Source organism: Salvia miltiorrhiza, chromosome 5 (genome assembly GCF_028751815.1).
Source record: "Salvia miltiorrhiza cultivar Shanhuang (shh) chromosome 5, IMPLAD_Smil_shh, whole genome shotgun sequence".
Taxonomy (NCBI): domain Eukaryota; kingdom Viridiplantae; phylum Streptophyta; class Magnoliopsida; order Lamiales; family Lamiaceae; genus Salvia; species Salvia miltiorrhiza.
Genome location: NC_080391.1, coordinates 26520282 through 26535154, shown reverse-complemented (window position 1 = coordinate 26535154; position 14873 = coordinate 26520282). Strand labels below are relative to the sequence as shown.

The window sequence follows — 14873 nt, the reverse complement described above, 5'->3', positions numbered from 1 at the left end:
AACTAATTAGCCGCCACAAACGTGTAGCCGTGTGGCTTAGCCGTGGCAAGCTTCATTACCCACGGCTACAGCTTTAAAAACTAATTAGTGGCGGCTAATTAGTTTTTCAAACTTTAATGACATGTTTAATGCATAATCACATAATTTCAAGCTCTGTAATGGTATATTCTAAATTTATTAGTACAAGTTGTTCATTTTCCCAAATTCTCATTCATAATTCCAACTCATAATTGTAGTGACATGTAAATGGTGCTCATTGTTAAGTAAATCTGATTTATTGTTTGAATTTGTCAAATATTAGAATTGAATATCTTTATCAACGTCCAACAAACCAAAATAGAACAATTAGCCGCCACTAAAGTGTAGCCGTGTGGATTAGCCGTTCTAATTTAACTACCCACGGCTACACCCTTTTTAGGCACATTTTGTGGCGGCTAAGCATTCATTTTAGTTCCTAGTTCATTATAAATTGTTGAACTCAAACTTAATTTATCGAATACATACAAATTACAACTTTATGATTTAATCCATCAATCCGGTCAACTTATGATATTTTTCTCAAAATTATATAGTAATTCATTTATATTTCTAATGTAATAATAATAATTATAGAATATAGCGAGTCTATGAGTTATATATAAAAATTATAAATTATTATTTAAAAGTTAGAAGAAAAAAACAATGAAATTGAAATAGGACAACATATCATAATAATTAGGGAACTCTAAATGAACTTAAATAAAACATAAAAAGAAATTAATGTCATACGCTGACATGGTACAACTGAAAACATATTTAAAAAAGCTTCAATTTAAACATAAATACGACTACGCATCGGTGGCCGTACCCTTGCACGATCGACGTGTGTGACTAGACCCGCCACAGAGACCACACGTTTTTGGTGCTCGTTTCTTGCTACTAGTTGATGCCTCCGCTGTTGATGTGTTTTGAGTCGGCCTTTCACCTGCGGATCGAACTCGAGTTTCCTTTGGACGACCAGCTTGTCGCCGAGAGAGATTTGGTAAAACAAGCTGAGATGCAATTTGGAAAGGAATATTCCAATTCTCTATGGGAGGCAAGTGGTTAACGGCACGAGAGTATGTGTCAACTAGTGAACTGTTCCAGTAGTAAGAGTGCACGTAATCCTCCACTGACTCGTTCGCCTCACTGCAAAACAAACGATTATACATATTGATCATTTAATAATGGTAATTGAGGTCATGAATAGAAATGACATACGTAATGGCTGCAATCGCATGAGAACACGGCATCTGGTCCAGGTTGAATTCGTTGCATTCACAGCTCTACTTTTGAAGGTCAACCATATAATGGCGACCACTAGCACGAACCCTGTATTTTCTCTCGGTGGTCCTCTTGGCTGTATAACGACGACTTTTTACAAGTTCTGCACTGAGCTTCTGTTTTGCCTCCGGAGTCAGATTTTCATCGCTCTCTTGTGCGGCCGCAAGCCTGTCGTTGAACCACTGCTCGATAACTAATCTGACTGCCTCCAACATCGAGCAGATTGGAAGACGCCTGGCCCACAGCAAACGTGCATTAAAACTCTCGGCGGCATTGGATATAAGGAAACTGTAACGGGACACAGGACATTGTGATCGTGCCCACTTCTCCGGTCCCACGCGCAACAACTTCTCGTACGCCTTTGGCTTCAGAGCAGCCATGGCTGACATTGCACGCGTGTAATCTGATTGCTCGTAGGCGTATGCAGCTTGGCGGAAAAGCTCAGCAACACCGGGCCCGTAACCCTTGATCTTGTTCAACAAGTGGTAGTAGCAAATACCGTGAGTAGCATTTGGAAACTCGCTCTTCACAGCATTAGCGATGGAGACATGCGCATCAGATACAATAAGTAAGTTATCGGGCTCGCCGTAAGCACCTCTCAGATGTGACATAAACCACTTCCACGACTCATCATTCTCGATCGGACCGACACCGATCGCCAAGGGAAAAACTGCCTCGTTTCCGTCTTTTGTCACGGCGACAAACAAAATGCCACTATTTTTTCCCTTCAGGTGTGTGCCGTCAACCACAATCACTGGTCGAAGGTGAAAGTAGAAAGATGAGATGGAAGCCGCAAGAGCAACAAACAAATGTTTGAACCGGCAGTCTATGTCTACTTCCAAACCATATAAGGTGCCAGGATTCGCTTCATTCAGGGCATACAGATATCTTGGGAGCAGGAGGAACGAATCATCAACTCGACCGTATATCATCTCCATCCCGAGATTTCTTGCACGCAGCGCGACATCATATTTGATTTTGATGCCGAAATCGCGTACTAACTCAGCCATGATGGATTTCGGCTTAATGACCTCTCCATCATCGCATATTCTGTTTGCCACAAACGCTGCAACCACCTTCGAGTGCGCCTTGATTTTTTTAGCTGTGCGCAAGTCCCCTTCACATGAATGCTCTTTCAACTTATGCACTCTCCACATCCCTCGGCCGTGACTAGACGCACGAAGATCGAAATTGCAGTTGTCAGAGTGCTTGCACGAGAAATAGACTCGTCCCGGATCTGAGCGGACAACTTTTGTCTCAGTGCCTCGCTTCATGTTCCACAAACCAACAGCAATGATCAGGTCGTCTTTGCTGTTGTAAAAAGAATTCTTCTGCAGATCATCAACTCTAGAAGGGTCACTCTCGCGAGCAACCAGCGAAGCCGAGGCATCCACTGGAATCAAGGGAACTAACCAATTAGTTAGATCACCGGTCTCGGCTGTCGGATCTCCGTCACGTGTTGTACTTTTTCGGATCCAACCTGCTCGCTCGGTCTCCGTGAAATCGATTAGATCGTCGTCTAATAAATCCTCAGAGGCATCAGAAGCAGTGCCCACCTCGAGCGCAGGGTCAAATTCTTCGTCATCTTCCTCAGAATCATCATCGTCTCATGATGCAACCGAGCCTTCAGCTTCGTGCTCAGGTTCATCATCTGTCTGCACATTGTTCAATCTCCCACATACTTCATTAAGCCTTTCGGTTTGATTCCATGCAGATTCGTCTAGCGGTTGTCCATCCCATGTAAAATATTGTCGTGGAGGCGAGCTCTGGACACCATGAAACGACGTATGATGATAATACGGCGTCTCATACTGACTGCATTGTGCTTCATCTACGTGTCCCGAAGGTTCAGCAAAATCAAAAGTAGGGATGTAGGCTTCTTCTTCAATCGGACCGTTGTAGTGCTCAACGTACACCATGGGATAGTCGGCAGTTGCCAACAAGGCTTCCACGTCATCGTCTGTGGCCAAGCCACATTTCATCTCCCTACCAAATAGATTGGTCGCCAAATAATACAATTGGTAGCTCGAGCTCAACGAATGCGTCCTCATAATATTGTTGACGCTGCACATCAGGCTCTCAATAGTTTCGTTGACGAGGGGAAGGACCTCTGTAGCCCCACCAACATAGGATATACCATCGACGAGTCCGTTGTATCTCACATATATGTATCTAACGAATTCCATCTATAAAAACACATAAAATGTAGTATTAATTACACAAACAATATATAACACAAATTATTAATTACACAAATAATATATGAGAAAATCACCTCTTCAAGTAGAATTTGAACACCAATTGCACCAACTATCGCACAAACCACTTCTCAAATCTTGAGGGTTTCAATTTCTCAATTTTTTAACTGAATGCTCTTTCTTTCTACGAGTATTTGGATTTATGTTTTCTCATTCACAAATGCAGCCCTATTATAGACTAATATTAGATTCCTTTGTACAAATTCACGTGAAATGTATTGTTCATTCATTCAGTACACTTCAATCTATTATTCAATGTGCAATCAAATGCATGCAGAAAGTGAGCATTAAATCCTCATTACAATCCAAATTTGTGCAGTCACCTTATCTCTTATTTCATGTGGACATGTACTTTTTTGACTAAAACATTAACAAATAAATAGAAATACACAAAAAAGGGATACATATGTTACTTTCAAACATTCATAACAAGGTAAAAAATTTTACAATCATATGTATTACTTCAAAATGATTTTTTTGTCCCAAAAAAAAAATATTAGCCGCCACACAATCGTAGCCGGCGTCACTAGCCGTGTGTGAAAAATTTCACACGGCTAGTACGACCGGCTTTGAATTTCTGGCGGCTAATTGTTTTGTAGAGCTCAAATATCTTTTTGTTTACATTTCAGGAGTTTCAAGTGTTTTCTTCAAAAATAGCCTATTATTTTATGTGTTTACTGTATTATTTTGTGTTCAATCAAATCGTACATAAAGTGAGTATTATTACCCCATTATAATCCAATTTTTTGCAGATTCAGTATATCTCATATTTCACATCAATGTATACTTCTTGTAATATAAAAAAAATAAAAATAAAAATTTAAATAAAAACTCTAAATTAAGGTATTCGTGTTATAATATAATATTACTAAGAGGGCTCAAAAATTCACTATTATGTATATTATGCAACAAAAAAATATTATGAAACAAATGGAGTAACTAGCCGCCGGAAGTTCATAGCCGCTGCCCAGTAGCCGTGTATATTTTGGACCGGCGGCTACGGGGCAGCGGCTATGAATTTCCGGCGGCTAGTTATGCCATTGGTTTCAGAATATTTTTTTGTTGCATAATATACATAATAGTAAAATTTTTAGTCCTCTTACTAATGTTTTTATAATGCAAACGTAAGCTAATTTTTTATAAATTTTCAAACATACAGTATACATTAGATTGTGAAAGTGACGTGAGTTGGGCAATTATTGTCTCTTCATCACATTTTTTACTTGTGAAAGTGACGTGAGTCAGACATTTTACGAAAAACGAAGCATGTCAGGTCTGCTTTTACAAAAAACCAAGCATGTCGGCTTTGACTTTTTGGACTTTGACTTGGGTGGGTACTTTTGTAAGACAACTTATAAAAGTGGGTACTTTCGCCTATTCACAGAAAAAAATTTGCAGACCACTCCTATCATCATGCTTAACCGAAAAACAAATAAAATAATTAAATAACCATCTTTACAAACCAAGGAATTCAATCATTCTCGATTTCTGGAAATCACAAGTTAAGATTTTAAAAGAAAAATACCAACTCATATAGTATAAGATTTGTCCCTTCTGACTGAAAGCAAATCAACCATTAACAAATAATTAAAAACTATTTATTTACCAATCGAAAGCTTATACAGAGCTCGAAAAAATTTATGCAAGCCAAATCTTATATAAACTTTGACTTTTTGAAAAGTTATAGCATAAAAATAAAATGGATTTCTGATCCAAAGACGTAAATTTTAATATATAACTTCACCAACAATTTAAACTTGAATAATTAAATATCACCTAAACAGCTCTGCAACAAATTACCATTTAAAAAAAATAATCAAATCATACACGAAAAGTGATCAGGATAGGAAACTTCAAATATAAAAAAAATTGATGAGAAGGCTTGAAGACGAGAAAACTTAGGGGAAGTATTTTTCAACGTGTGTGTGACATTTTTTTGGGTTTGAAAAATAGATCTCATATTTATACTAATTTCTAAAGAATTTTTGATAAGTATAAAAATTATATTCTAGAGTGGATTTTTAAAATGGCCACTTTCATATTGTAAAGATAAAAAATGTCCGCTAAAATAAAAAACTTAAAAAATGTCCACTGTTACCAAAATACCCTTCACATTAAAAATTAAAAAAATGTTACATCACCCCTTTAAAAAATCCCGCAATTCACAACCAAAATTTTTTGGTTGTGAATTTACACTCTCAATTCACAACCAGTCGAATTCACAACCAGATTTTTTTGTTTGTGAATTCACAACTAGTCGAATTCACAGCCAAAATTTAATTCACAATCAGTCGAATTCACAACCAAAATTTAATTCACAACTAGAATTTTTTGGTTGTGAATTCACAACAAACGAATTCACAACCAAAATTTAATTCACAACCAGATTTATGTTCGTTGTGAATTCACAATCAGTCGAATTCACAACCTGAATTTAATTCACAACTAGAATTTATTTTGGTTGTGAATTTGAGTTTTTAAAGTTTGAATTCACAATTCACAACTGAACCGAAACACTAAATTCACAACTGAACTGAAACCCTAAACACTAAACCCTAAACCCTTAACCTAAACCCTAGTTGTGAATTCACAACTGAACTGAAATTGAAACTGAAACTGAACTGAACTGAACCCTAAACCCTAAACCCTAAACTCTAAAACCTAAACCCTAAACCCTAAACCCAACCTAAACCCTAAACCTAAACCCTAGTTGTGAATTGTTACGATTGTGAATTCACAACTGAACTGAACTGAAACACTAAACCCTAAACCTAAACCCTAGTTGTGATACAACTGAACTGAAATTGAACTAAACTGAACTGAAACTGAAACTGAACTGAACTGAACCCTAAACCCTAAAAACTAAACCCTAAACCCTAAACCCTAAAACCTAAACCCTAGTTGTGAATTGTTACGATTGTGAATTCACAACTGAACTGAAATGAAACACTAAACCCTAAACCTAAACCCTAGTTGTGAATTCACAACTGAACTGAAACTGAACCCTAAACCCTAAAAACTAAACCCTAAACCCTAAATCCTAAAACCTAAACCCTAAACCCTAAACAGTCGAATTCACAACAAGAATTTTTTGATTGTGTATTTACAACCAAAATGTAATACATAGCAAGAATTTTTTGGTTGGGAATTCACAACCAGTAAAATTCACAATCAGAATTTAATTCACAACTAGAATTTATTTTGGTTGTGAATTCAAGTAGTTGTGAATTTGAGTTTTTAAAGTTTGAATTCACGACTAAAACTAGAATTTATTTTGATTGTGAATTCGAATTTCAGTTGTGAATTAATAGATCTGATTGTGAATTCAAGAATATTAAGTTGTGAATTCATAGATGTGGTCGTGAATTCAAAAATATTAAGCTGCTGTGAATTCATAAATTTGGTTGTGAATTTAAGAACATTAAAAAAATAATTATACAGCTCAATCAAATTGTTGTACAACACTAAAATACAACAACTCAATCTACCATCAAAATACATCAATTCCTCTAAATCAACAATCAAAATACAACAAAAATATTATTCGAATCAATTCAATCTGCAATTAAAATACAACAATTCCTTCGAATCAACAATCACAACATTCAATCTCCGAATCAACAATCTCAACAGATCTTAGAACGAAAATCATTCACAGACGTATCAGATCTAAACTTTTTTTCAAGGAATTAAAAAAAAAATCCCCAAAATTACTTAGATATGGAACTAGGTTTTTTTTGCCTGGGAAAACGCGCCGCCTCTGAGCGCGCTGCAATGCGCCTTTCCTCTCGCCGCCCAGACCACTTCCCGGCGGCCTCTGCCAGACGCCAAACACCGTCCTCAGCAACACCGCCTCCACCCTTCCTGACGTCGGAGATGGCGGAGGCAACGAGGCCGGGGCAGAGATGACGAGGCCTGGGCGGCGACGCTTCGTGGCGGGGGGTGAAGAAGAAGATGGAAGAGGCGACGAGGCCGGGGGCGGCGGCGCTTCGCGGCAGGGGGCGAAGCAGGAGATGGTGGAGGCGACGAGGCCGAGGCGGCGGCGCTTCGGATTTCAAGCCCCAAGCCGCCTGGAACCCTAGATCTGCAACATCCCCCCACAACCACTGCTGGATTTGAACCAGCAACCTAAGGATTAAGGCGGCAGTGGAGATGAAGGCGGTGGAGATAGACGGCAATCGACAGCGATTTCGCAGGAGAAGCTGCGTGGTGGAGGGCGGCGTGACCCGGTGACAGACCAGCTTAGATCTGAACTGGAGATCGAGCATGAGAAAGAGAGAGATTGGTAAGAGAGGCCATTTTTTTCGGCGATGGACTGCTCAGCCTCAAGAGACCCAGAATCGCGGTGGTGGCAGCCTTGTAACCGCTGCTCGCCGAGAATCAGAGGGTGGCGACGGGGCGATAGAGAGCTGAGAGAGAAGAGAGTGAAGAGAGAGATGAAAAAGAGAGGGAGAGAGAGAGAATTCGCAGATTTAGAGAGAGAGAGGGAGAGAGAGAGTATCCGACGATTGAGAGAAATTTTTATTTTTAGGGGAGGGGTATTTCTGTCTTTTCAATCAAAAAGTGGACAGTTTTTATTATTTTTATCTTAGTGGACAATTTTTATCTTTACAATATGAAAGTAGATAGTTTTATATATTTACTCTATATTCTATGTATATCTCCTACTAGGATAAAGAATAAAGATGATAAAAGGAGTTCTAATAATAATAATAATAATAATAATAATAATAATAATAATAATAATAATAATAATAATAATAATAATCTAGATAAAAAATAAATGGTGCATATCTATATATATCATGTAATTACCTAAAAATAATAAGTTAAACAAGAAAATACTAATAATTAAACTTATATAATAAATCTAAATATTCGGGGTGTTACATAGTAAGCGCCGAATTTATCTTAGCCTAGGCCTCCACCTTCTCATCAAAAAGGTTGTCAGTGTAATCATCAATGGCAATCTGTGACTGAATCTGAACCAACTGGTTTTGAGAATTGGCAATCAAGGTGTCAACATTGCCAAACACCGTTTTATTCCACGTTTTAAGCACACCGCGAAGCCATTTGAGTTTCAACATCACAGTATAAATAGGACAGCGAGTAGACGTTCCCTCATTCCAGGAAACTCGCACCACCTCCTGAAAAGAATCATGCAACGTCCACATATGAAGAAATTTGAAGAACCTCGGACTCGGGGGAAGGGACGGACAGCACCTCAAAATGATGGGAGAATGGTCTGAAGTGAGCCTCGGGAGCACCTGCGTATAAATAGAACTCCAATAAGCCGCAAACTCTACAGAAAATAAGGCACGATCAAGCTTGAACTCCACATGGGACAGCATAAATCTCCTGCCAGACCAAGTAAACTGAAGGCCAATCGTAGGAGGTTCAATAAACCCAGAAGCATCAATAAAGTCACAGAACTCCCGGCACGAAATAGCATTAGGTAAACAGTTACTACTGCGTTCATGAGCCCCTTTAACAGCGTTGAAATCCCCCACAAAGACAGTGGGGCCATCCGCCACATTGAGAAGATCAATCCAAAGCTGTCTTCTTAAGATATTCGTGTTAGCACCATGCACAATGGCAATACGGAAATTATAACAAGTCCAGACACAATTAATGACCACCACCTGCTCAGAAGTAAGAACAACATTAGTCACAACATCAGGATGAACGATAACCCAAATATTAGAACTCTTATTAAAACGAGAATTCTGATGGCAAGGAACAAGATTTAGGGAACGCCAAAACCCATAAGAAATTTTATGGAATTTCCTCTTAGGTTCCAGAATGCCCTCAACCATAGGAGAAAAGGAACGACAATGCTCCTTGAGAGTAAGCTTAGACTCGTCCGAGAGGCCTCGGGCGTTCCAAACTAACAGATTCATAAAATTAATGTCTGTTGGTCGGGACTCTTCCCAACTTCATTTCTGCTACCCAACTTCTAGCAACAATATTATCCATCGAACTAGCGCTGGAAGAAGATATGTTAACCACAGTAAAATCTCGGGGCTGCAATCCTGCTGCCATAGCAGAGCTCATCTTATGATTGATAAAATTCTCAGCGACGGATGAGGGAGTTTTGATATGCTTTGGTGTCTGCTCATGTTTACGCAATCGTCCCTTAATACTTGTCCTCTTGCACCTGTTTCCGAACTGAGTTTTCTGACTTCGGAGGCCTTTCTCTTTTTTTGACGTGCTACTCCTTCCCCTTAGAGTTTGTTGAGGTTATATGTTCGACAACATGAGCCACCTTTAATTGGTGCTCAAGAATTTCACCCGGGCTACGTCTCTCATGGGGACTAGCCTCCGCTTTTTCAAGTATCTCGACAGAGGCGTTCCTCATCAGAGTAACGTCCTTATGAGGAAGTTGAGAAGAGTCCACTTCCTTAGCCTTCTGTATAATAGCATCCACATTTTGATGCGGGACGCTGCCCATCATCTCCGTCTGCAGCTACCCCATCTCATCAAAGATCACCTCTTCATCCTCTGAACTCTCATCCTCGGAACCGTTGAAAGCAACTCGTGTGCCCTCCGCTTCCTGTTCTGCATTCTCAGTTCGGATGCAATCATGATTCCCCTTATCGTCCTTATTAACCAAAATTTTCTCCAGCAGATCAAGACCATAAAGGTTGTCATGCTCAACATGTTTCTCATTATTCGAAAGACAAGTAAAGTTATTGTCGTTTCTATAATCAGTTTTCCCACTCTTAGGTTTCCATTGAGATTCCATCCCTTGCGTTTTACTTCCGATTGCCCAATGTTCCTTCTCAATTTAAACCGGAAGAACACTCTCTTTGGATTTAGCCTCTTTATGAACAGCTGCATCACTCCTCCGATAGTTAGCGAGAGAATGCCCAGTAACCTTACATTTGGAGCAATATTGCGGAAGTTGTTCATATCCAAACTCCACATAGAACGAACCATCGTCGCAATTAACTAATAACGTTTCAGGCAAGGGAAGGGAGAGATCAACCTCAATTAATATACGTGCAAAATGGCCAAATTCCCCATGTGCGGAAGCTGCATCCACTTTTAATGAAAATCTGATATGTCTTCCAATACCAGTAATGATTTCCGGATACCAACATTCAATTGGCAAGTAATAAATTCTAACCCAAATATGGCATAAAGAATAAATCTCACGGTATGGATCAAACATCTTTACCCAATCTCGAATACACAAGGTACCTTTCGAAAGATCTCATATCATCTGTTTTTTGATCTTTAGTTTATCATCAGCGCTGGAGAATTTCAGAGTAACCTTTTCCCATAGGGATGAGATTCCACTTATTGCCTATGCCCCACAAATTGTGAAGCTCTTGCTTTAATTCCAGATTTGGCCATGGCTTATCCCCTTTACGCAGCAGCAGGCGGCCAATAAGAGCATGCTGGAATTCGTTAACTTGCTTCTGGTAGATGGCTTATGGTATATTGAACGCAACTTCATCTCCTGTTTTCTCTGGCTTCAGTGCAAAAAACTTGTGTGCAGGAATATGTGGTTGTCGGACAGGACGAGGCCCCATGACAACGACATAGCTAGGTTTCGGAGCAGGGGTAACAGATGGCGTAGCAGCCTCCACTATACCAGCAGTCAAAATATTAGTGGCCGGCGACAGTGTCTCCTGAGCTTGCGTATCTCGTACATTAATCAAAACCCTAGTATTAGGCGTAAGGTTAGGGTTGGCAAGTGAAGGGAGAGTTTTCGTTGGTGGATCGAAGTTGGAGGAAACCTTAGGCATGAGTCTGGAAGGGGACGCTGATGCCGCATTACCGGGAGAACACGCCGGCGTCGGAGAATCCATAGGTGATGGCTAGGGTGGTTTACGTGAGGGAGAGGTTTTGGAGAGAGTCATGCTTCCTTCTAAATAATGTGCTTATGTGTATTTAGCTATTACACCAGTGTAAATGATTGAAGTATAGTATATCTACTACATAAGAGATAGTGATGACTTTTATTTTCAAAATTAGAATATGTGTCACATGTCCAATTGAAACATGTAATACTGACAATGGTTATCACACCTCGTGTTATATAATAGCCAAATATACTCTTGTTGACATTACAACAAGAAACGTGGGATTGATAAAAAAATTATCATTGTTCTTCACTACTCGATCGAGTACTCGATGGTGAACGACATTGAGTACTCCATCGAGTAGTGAAGAACAATCTTCAATTTTGCTATTTTTCTTGTTATTTTTAATGATATGAAGTGTTTTGTCGATCTTAAGTAACGTGCGTATGCTAAATTCAATGAAAAATAAATATATTAAGTATATTTAGCTAATGCACTAGAGTAAATGATTGAAGTGTAGTATATATACTATATAAGAGATAGTGTAGACTTTTATTTTCAAAATTAGAATATGTATCACATGTTCAATTGAAACATGTAACAATGATTATCACACCTCGTGTTATGTAATAGCGAAATAAATTCTCGTTGACGTTACAAACAAGAAACGTGGGTTGAAATCACAATAATTGATAATAAAAATAAAATCATCATTGTTCTTCACTACTCGATCGAGTACTCGATGGTGAACGTCATCGAGTACTCCATCGAGTAGTGAAGACCAATCTTCAATTTTGCTATTTTTCTCTTATATTTTTAACGATATGAAGGATTCTGTCGATCTTAAGTAACGTGCTTATGCTAAATTCAATAGCTATTGCACTAGTGTAAATGATTGAAGCGTAGTATATCTACTACATAAGAGATAGTGTGGACTTTTATTTTCAAAATTATAATATGTGTCACATGTCCAATTGAAACATATAATATTGACAATTATTATCACACCTCATGTTATATAATAACTAAATATACTCTCGTTGACGTTACAAACAAGAAACGTAGATTGAAATCACAATGGTTGATAAAAAAAACCCATCATTGTTCTTCACTACTCGATCGAGTACTCGATGGTGAACGCCATCGAGTAGTGAAGAACAATCTTCAATTTCATTATTTTTAATGATATTAAGCGTTCCGTCGATCAATGTTCTTCACTACTCGATGCAGAACGCCATCGAGTACTCCAAATACCACAGGTACTCGATGGTGATCGAGTACACATACTACTCAATGAAGTACTCTGTATACTCGATGGACTACCGAGTACCGTATCGAATAATGGTTTTTTTTCGTTGTTTAGATTACAAACGATGTAATATTTTTATTTGTTAATACAAAAAATATTATTATTCTTCATCACTCAGCGGTGTACTCGATGGCTTGATGGAACCATCGAATACTTAGTGTGCTCGATGGCACCATCGAGTACTTGGTGTACATCTTGCACAATATTCCATTTTGCTTATTTTCTCGAGATTTGTAATCATAATTATGTTACATCTAATTATTAACGAATTATACGCTTGTGCGAATTATAATCGAACCATCAAATATGATAATCAACTAAATTATCATCCAATCATCAAATATTATAGCCAACCACACATCAATTAAAAATAAAATTAAAATAGTTTAGTTTTCAAACAAAACTTCTAAAAGAGTAGTCTAATCACATGTCAACCAAAATATTCTGAACCCTTCCGATATTTATCCATCAATGAGTTATATAACTCAACCTTTCACGCACTCAAGTCAATGTATACAGTTACCAAATGAAATCCAACATTGCAAATTCCAATGACCTACACATTACAAAACACATATTTAGCGAAGAAAAAAAAGAGATAAGAGAATAATTTCTAGCGAGTACTCGATGGAGTACTCGACGGATTGCAGCAGTAGGGGCAGGGCTTTGAGCCCTAGTTTGGCGGCAGACAAGGGGCGCTTCGGCGGTGGTGGACGACTACGATGAGAAGCGCGACGGGGGCGGCAGAACAGGTCACACGGCCTGGGTTGGCTTAGCGTTCATGGCTGCGCTTCGACGGGGCGTGGCTGCGCTTCGACGGCGACGGAGCGGACGGTGTAAAGGGCGTGCGATTTCAAGTTTGAGAGAGAGGAAGAGATTGTTTGAATTTCCATTTTGTGGGAAAAAATAAATGAGGGTATAATAGTACTTTTAGCAAAAAAGGGTTATGTAACTTGTATATTGAAAAGTAGGGTTATATAACTTATATATTTATGAAACATGGCTATAAAAATATTTGCCTCCAAAAGGAATTGCATGGAAAAAGAAGCTCAATTTCAACATAGCTTCGCTTCATTCTGTAATGCGGAAAATTTATTCAAAAAAAAAAATTGCCACATAAAGATGAAAAAGTTAGAAAAGAAAAGGGTAAATGTCACTTTATGTCCCATCGTTTGGCCGAATTATCGATTATGTCCCAACTTTTCGATAATATCTAATTGGTACCCAACATATCAATATTTTTTTAATCGTGTCTCATTAAAATTTTTCGGCGCCCGAAAAATGGCGTGGAACGCCGGAAATTTATTAGGTGGATTTATTGATCCACTTGGAATTTTCAATATTATTAAACTTAAAAAAAACAAAAAACAAATACCTTTATTCTACCATTTACCCTAATACTAAACTTATTCCAGTCGTTCTTGCAATTGAAGAAGAAAGAACAAATTGAAGAAAAATCCCAAATCATTTCAGTCGATCCAATCAATCCCAAATTGAAGAATTCTAATACTGAATTCCCCCAAATCATAGAAAAGAATCGTCGCACTCTTTGGTGCCTGCAATTGAAGAAACTCAACATATCAATTCAGCGTGTTTTCTCGAAGAAACTCAGCGTAGTAATTGTTGTTTTGTAGAACAGTGTGTAGCGGAACTCATTCTCCATAACCGGTGCATGTTTGTATGATAATAAGCAGTAGAATGCAGTCTCTGTCTTGACCTGCGAAGAAAAACTACATTAATTAATATATTACAAAATTGAGAAATAAAGGCAGCAATATAAACAAAAACAAACAAGCAAAAGTGTTCCAAAATCTTATGTGCATATTTCTCTTCCCACTCAACAAAGCACACCACATGTTTGAATAATTCTCTGACTTAACTAAACACCACTATCCTTATTAGTTTAGCTCCATTATTCAATTACAAATTGCTACTATCTCATGTACATTCCTCATAACATATATATGTCATATGTATCATATGTATATTCATGTAGCCATCACTGCAAAAAAAAGTTTCCACTAGAATGCAGGTCTCTATCTTGAGCTACAAATGAGACTCTCTGGTCAATATTGTGTTATATTACTACTTAATTAAGATATGAGAGAGAGAGAGAGAGATACCGGTGGCGATGTATGACACAGCGACGAGCTTCAAGAGACGATTTAGAGAAGATTCAAATCTTCGCCCGTT

At 38.3% G+C, this 14873-nt stretch overlaps 1 long non-coding RNA gene across 1 annotated transcript; it reads right to left on the bottom strand.

The window, feature by feature from the left end:
* Positions 1-14126: 14126 nt before the first annotated feature.
* Positions 14127-14873, bottom strand: LOC131025447 (uncharacterized). The gene is made up of 2 exons (XR_009102179.1): positions 14804-14873; positions 14127-14397 (listed from the first exon to the last, which is right to left on the bottom strand). It is a non-coding gene; the product is annotated as an uncharacterized LOC131025447 (long non-coding RNA).